General features: G+C 53.6%; 1 long non-coding RNA gene across 1 annotated transcript; it reads left to right on the forward strand.

Annotated features, from left to right (window-relative positions):
* Positions 1–1,003: 1,003 nt before the first annotated feature.
* On the forward strand, positions 1,004–2,278 carry LOC134451475 (uncharacterized). Its single transcript, XR_010035242.1, has 2 exons — positions 1,004–1,220; positions 1,317–2,278. It is a non-coding gene; the product is annotated as an uncharacterized LOC134451475 (long non-coding RNA).
* Positions 2,279–6,936: the final 4,658 nt, after the last annotated feature.

Genomic DNA, 6,936 nt, shown 5'->3' on the forward strand with positions numbered 1-6,936 from the left:
CACCTCGAAGGCCGCTATTCCGCTTATCACCCGGTTACCAGCATTTAAGTATTAATTTATTAATATATTGATCTAAGGCTTTGTGAGAAAGTACATTAACCATTGCGCTAGGTTCCTTGCTATGGGCACCACTTCCTAATATAATGAGACGCGCCTCTATCGGAGGCATAGCCTAAGGACGCGCGCAGAATGTTGGGGTGACTTGACAACCAAATGCGATAGAATTGACGACTGGGTTTTTGACTTGACAACGAGATGCAATAGAATTAGTAACGGGGTCTTGACTAGACAACCAGATGCGATAGAACTAACGACGCGGTCTTGACTAGACAACCAGATGCGATAGAACTAGTAACGGCACTTCGCCAGAAAGTTAGAAAAGAAGCAACTTGGACGCCCGCACGCCCGCATGACATCATAGGTGTCCTGCTACCGGGGAATAAAGGACACCTGCGCAGCCAATCAGAAGACGTTCCGTCTGCTCACTGGGTGATAAATAGTAATTACTACATGTTCTTTTGGAACGTTTACATGTTTTTCATTCTGAATAAATAATTCAGAATTAAATAGTTCCGTCGAGTTTACTTTGATCTTTCCTTTAATTCCGAATTAACTCATTGGCTGCCAGCCATTTTCATAAAAGGGTAACCCAGAGTGCCAGAGATTTTTCAGCATTTTGGGTGTTTTTTGGAGGCTCACAGAAAATTGAGTTCTGTGTCTATGTCAACACCATACCTATCAAAACACAGATTAGACGCTCATCTGTCATCATGTAGTGGAGCGCTGCTCCTTTAAGGGAAAGTCTGACGCTGCGGCACACGTCACCACGCCGCTCGTAGAGGCTTATGGGAAGTCTCTTCATAAACACTGCCAGTGGCTAGTATTCGGTAAGCCTGCAAAGTCCCCCTTTGCGCGTTTCATCGCCACCGGCGAATGCTGTGGTTGCTTCTCCCCTCGCCGTCGAAAGGAGTGCGGTGTCCAGTTCAGATCTAGGAGATGTGGACCATTTCTTGTCCTCGTGAGTATGTGGACCATTTCTTGTCGCTGTTTATGTGCTAGCCAGCAGCTAGTGGCTAACTTCGCGTCTGCTGTTCTATAGGTTGTGATTCCAACTTGGCGTCTCTTACTTGGCTAGAGTGATCTCTTGCTTCTCCACTGGCAAGGACTTCGGTGGACAATACCAACGGTTACCTTGCGCATTTCCCGTCTCCTGCACGCCGGTATGTATTATAGTGGGTTAGCTTGTGCCTTTACCCAGCCCTGACTGTTTGTTTTCGTACCATGGTTGCTAACGACGGCCATTATTATGGTTTCAGCGTGTGGTCGCTACCGGCGCCTCGGCCGTGTACCTCTGTATTGGCACTCCGACTGTGAGAATCGTGCATCGGTGCACCCTCATCTCCGGGTAAGGTAACCTCTCGGCAGCAGAATCGTGTCATAGTGGGTGTCCTGCTAGCTTGGCTAACGCTCTCCTCCTCCCTCGCAGGTTGTATCCGTGTGGCCGTGGTCAGACACACCACGCGTTTAGGTGCACGAGCGGCGACTTTTAGCCCCGGTTGTGTGGTGCCTCTGGAAGCCGGGAACCCGTATCTCGGCTGCTGCTCCGGCCTCGGGAAATTGGACGTTTGTGTGTGTGTGTGTGTGTGTGGGCGCTCGGCTCGGTGTGAGCTGGTGGTGAGCCATTCCACAGTGTGTGTGCGTGTGTGTACGTTGGTGCGTGTGAGTGTGTGTGGGGATACCTAGGGGACTGCACTGAGCTGAGTCTCTGGGGTTGGTTTACCTCATGTTTTGATTTTCGTTTTCTTTCGTTTGCTGTGCCTAATTTCCTTTTTTTTCATTATTTCATTCAATTATCTAATTTCTTATTTAACTGCATGTGTTAATTGGATTTTGATTTATTTTGCATGGTTTGCTATGATTTCTTGTGGTTTCTGTTTGCCGTGAATTATTTCTGTTTGTTGTGAACTATTTCTTTACTTTTTCTTTTGTTAATCCTGAGGTGTGCCATTTGCCCTATTGTGTTAGCCGTGCCAGCCCCTAGTGGCACAGTCTGACAACCTGAGGTGGGTTCTAAGGCCTTGGGCCTACCAGGTGTGTTGTTTATTGTGAACTAGCGAACATACTTTGGGGCAGGTGTTTACAGATCCGCGGGTGTGGTGGCAGCACGCCCACCCCTGCACTTTATCAATTGTGAGTAACTTTTTATATTTATTGCAAAGAGTGACCAACCTATTTTTATACTGAAAATAATAATAAAGATTTGAATTATTAATTGTCACCACTGTCTCTGCCTCCATTGTGCACGAACCTGTGTTTGCCTGGTAATCTATTGTGCGGGTACACTGTGTGTTGGTCCGGGGTATCTGTAACTACCCCTAATTCATTTCCTCCGGGGGCTCCACCCCCGGGGGTGGCGTAGTCGAACTACTTCCTGTAACGGTCTCGCCCACTACATTTTGGCTTATAGTCGGGCAGGATTGGCATAGGAGCAGAGACACTGGTTTCATTTTTTTAGGTTTTTGTTTTGTCACTCTTTGTAATAGAAATTTGTCATATGGTCAATGGTTGAATGAGTGTATGTATGTGGTTGGTTGAAAGTGAGAGCACCACTGAATAAGCGCTGTGAGTTTGTGTTTTTCCTGTAGAAGCGGAGCAGCAGCCGAGGTTGGGAGACCGCCCCTCTCTCGGGATTTGGACCAGCCATCCCTGTGAGTTTTTGCATTTTCCAAATTTGTCTTGATCGGTTTCCGCAGCATGTCGCGGGACGCACAAGAGATTAGGGATGAGTTGGCTGAGGTAAGAGCCGAGAATGAGCGCTTAAAGGCCTCCCTCGCCCAGCGGGCCACAAGTACGAGCACAGTAAATGGTAGCGCCCCGGCAGGGTCCGCTACAGAACGTTTGGTCTTTGTCCCAAGGGAAAAGAAGTGCCCATTGTTTAGGGGAAATGGGGGCATAAGTATCGAGGCGTGGAAGGAGGAGGCGGAGGCATGTATGCGGGCGCGCCATTTTTCTGCTGCCGAGAGAGCCTATTTTCTTTACGATCACTTGGATGGCGAGGCACGGGATGAGATCCGCTATAGGCCGAGAGAAGAAAAAGAAAACCCATAGAACATTTTTGAAATTTTACAGGAGCTTTACGGTTGCCCACAGTCATACGTGGCCTTGCAGGAGGCGTTCTTTTCGAGAAAACAGCAAGAGGGAGAGACACTGCTAGAGTTTTCAATCGCATTAATGACCCTTATTGATAAGGTTAGACGAAATGCGCCTGAGGGAATTCTTAACGCTGACGTTCTTCTGCGTGACCAGTTTGTGGAGCATGTTAACGAGGGTGCCTTGCGTCGTCACTTGAAGAGTTTCATTCGGACCACGCCGTTAGCCACTTTGATCGCGGTGCGTAAGGAAGCCATGCGTTGGGAACGGGAGGGCGCCGCCGAACCACAGCGGCCGCGTAGCTTTTCCTTGTCTTCACTCGATCGCTCCCTTGGGGTCCCTGGTACCTCTTGCGCCGTAAGCATGGATCCCCGTGGTGGGGCGCCGACCAGATCTGATATGGAGAAGTTACAGGCCGACATGGCGAAGCTCATGGAAATGGTGCAAAATCAACAGGCTCAGTTGCAGCATTTTTCTCGGGGTGCGGCCACACAGGGGGAGCCACGGAGGCGAGGTCGGTCTCCTCGGGAGGGACCCCTTGTCTGCTGGCGCTGTCGTGGGACAGGCCATATTGCTGCGGATTGTGACGGAGAACGAGTGGTGGGGCCCCCACAAGCACCCTCCCGTAGAGGCTCCGGGTTTTCGGAGAATGGGCCCCTCCAACCGAACCAGCCCTCGGGAAACTGACGCCCACCGGACTGAGGAGTCACAGTCCGGGGGGGCCTCTCTTGGCTCACGTAATGCCCTCGACCCTCCCAATGCCGCCGAGGCGTTACTTTCTAACTGTCCACATCTGCTCGTCCGGATGGGCGGGGTTCAGGTCCCCTGTCTCATTGACACTGGGTCTATGGTGTCCACCGTCACTGAAAGTTTCTTCGCTGCCAACTTCGAATCTTTGGGGCAGGAGCGTTTACGCTCATGTCACTGGCTGCAGCTCCGAGCGGCCAACGGCCTAGAGATTCCTTACTTGGGCTACTTGGAGCTGAATATTGAGCTTTGCGGGAAGAGTATGCCTGATTGCGGTGTTCTGGTCGTTCGCGACCCCCCAGGGGGCACGGCTTCCGTGGTCCCTGGGGTTCTTGGTATGAATGTTATCGGCAAGTGTTATAAGGAACTTTTTGGGCGGCACGGTCCCACGCTTTTCGATCTTCCATCAGTGTCAACTGCCCCTCGACCGGTGCTGAAAGCGCTGCAACACTGTCATCAGGCTGAAATCCGGCCCACCCCCGAGACCAGCGGCGTGGTGAATGTCCGGGGCCGTGCGCCATGGCGGGTTCCGGGGGGGACCATGAAGTTGATTCCTGCCACTTGCCCTGAGCAACATTCAGGGCTTGGAACCCTCTTTGAGCCGACGGACCGGGGGTTGCCCGGGGGGTTGCTGGTGTCCCCTGCCTTGGTGCAGGTGACCCGTGGCTTGGTGCAGATCCCTGTAGTTAACGTCGGTTGTACGGACGTCCTGCTGTACCCTCGTACTAGACTCGGACAGGTGAATGCTGTGTCGATCATCAGCTTGCCACGGGACGTGGTGGAGGTCCGTTCCGTGGCCGCCATTACTGACCCTCAGGCGCCTGCCCCGTCGCCTTTGGAGACACAAATCCGCGCAGTGGACTTGTTACCCCTGCCTGCTGAGGAACAGGCTGAGGTCCGGGCCCTGCTTCTGAGGTACTCTTCGGTCTTCTCCGCCCATGAGGGCGACTTGGGTTGCACTTCCCTAATCTCGCACGACATCCCGCTGTTGGATCCGACACCGGTCCGGCAGCGTTACCGGCGCATTGCCCCCTCCGACTACGAGGCCGTAAAAACCCATATCAACCAGCTCCTCCAGGCGAAGGTCATCAGAGAAAGCAGTAGTCCATTCGCGTCTCCCATTGTTCTAGTCCGGAAGAAGGATGGGAGCTTGCGACTCTGTGTCGACTATCGCCTGTTAAATGCCCGAACTCGGAAGGACGCCTTTCCGCTTCCTCGGATCGAGGAGACATTGGACATGTTGGCAGGTGCCCGCTGGTTTTCTACGATGGACTTAGCCAGTGGGTACAACCAAGTCCCCGTGACAGAAGGTGATCGGGCCAAAACGGCATTCTGTACCCCCTTCGGGTTGTTCGAATGGAACAGAATGCCTTTTGGCCTGTGCAATGCACCGGGTACATTTCAACGATTAATGCAACGTATGTTCGGCGACCAACAGTGTCATTCCGTTCTACTGTATCTTGACGACATCGTGATCTTCTCGTCCACCGTGGCGCAACATCTACAGCGCCTGGAGATGGTCTTGACCCGGTTGCAGTCGGAGGGGCTGAAGGCTAAATTAGGGAAGTGCGCGTTCTTTAAGCCGGAGGTTCAGTACTTGGGACATGTGATCTCCCAGCACGGGGTCTCTACCGACCCTGGCAAGGTGGAGGCAGTGGCCACATGGCGGCGACCTGCCAATGTGTCGGAGCTCCGATCCTTCCTAGGCTTCGCCAGCTATTATCGACGATTCGTCGAAGGATTCGCAAAGCTGGCAGCGCCGTTGCATCGATTGGTGGCCACCTTGAACGGGAGCCGTTCCCGTCAGCCCTCGGGGCAGCAGTTTCTTGATGCATGGTCAGAGGATTGCGAAAGAAGTTTTGAGGAACTCAAGGGGAGGCTCGTGTCGGCGCCGGTACTGGCGTACGCGGACTTTAGCCGCCCATTTATTCTTGAGGTCGACGCCAGCCATTGCGGACTGGGCGCGGTCCTCTCGCAGGAGGTGGACGGCAAAGTCCGACCGGTGGCATACGCCAGTAGAACGTTAAGACCTACAGAGCGGAATATGAACAATTACAGTTCTATGAAGCTCGAGTTCCTCGCCCTAAAATGGGCCGTCACCGAGAAGTTTCGCGAATATCTCTTGGGCCAGAAGTGTGTCGTGTACACTGATAATAACCCCCTGAGTCACCTCACTACTTCCAAACTCGGGGCGGTCGAACACCGGTGGGCCGCACAGCTTGCATCATTTGATTTTGAATTAAAGTACCGCTCGGGTAGATCTAACGGTAATGCGGACGGCCTGTCGCGGCAGAACCAGCCAGACCAAGAAGACGTGAGTGACCTGGTTCCGGGTACAGCGGTCCCTAGATTGCTGCAACAGGTAGCGGCTCAGGGAGACTGCAGCACCGCCTCTCAGTCCAGTGTCTCGGGGTTGTTCCCCCACGCTTTGCCGGTTCTGCGCACTCTGCAAGCAAGCGACCCCGGTGGTCAGCTGCAACCGGCCGCTGTCCCGGGGGGTAGCATCACCGCCTCTCAGTTGGTTGTTTCGGTGCTGCCCTCCCACTCTTTGCCGGACCTGTGCGCTCTGCAAGAAGGAGACCCTGTTATCCAGCCGATTCTGGCCTTCTGGAAGGCGCGTCGGCGGCCTACTCGTGAGGAACGGGAAGCTCTGTCACCCTTGGCCTTGATCCTGTTGCGGCAGTGGAAACGGTTTGTGGAGAACGATGGAGTCCTTTACCGGAGAGTGCTACACCCCAGTGGCCGTGATGAGTGCCTCCAGCTGGTTTTGCCGGCTGCCCTGCAATCAGAGGTCCTAAACCAGCTCCATGAGCACCATGGCCACCAGGGGATTAATCGAACACTGGAGTTGGTTGGGCAACGGTGTTACTGGCCCCGCATGTTTGCGGAGGTGCGCCGATGGTGTGAAAAGTGCCTTAGGTGCCAAGAGTCCAAAGGGGAGCCTCCTCTAGCCGCCGCGTATATGGGCCACCTACTGGCATCTCGGCCCAACGAAGTGGTAGCTGTGGATTTCACGCTTTTGGAGCCCACGTCGGGGGG

This window comes from Engraulis encrasicolus, chromosome 6 (genome assembly GCF_034702125.1).
Source record: "Engraulis encrasicolus isolate BLACKSEA-1 chromosome 6, IST_EnEncr_1.0, whole genome shotgun sequence".
NCBI lineage: Eukaryota > Metazoa > Chordata > Actinopteri > Clupeiformes > Engraulidae > Engraulis > Engraulis encrasicolus.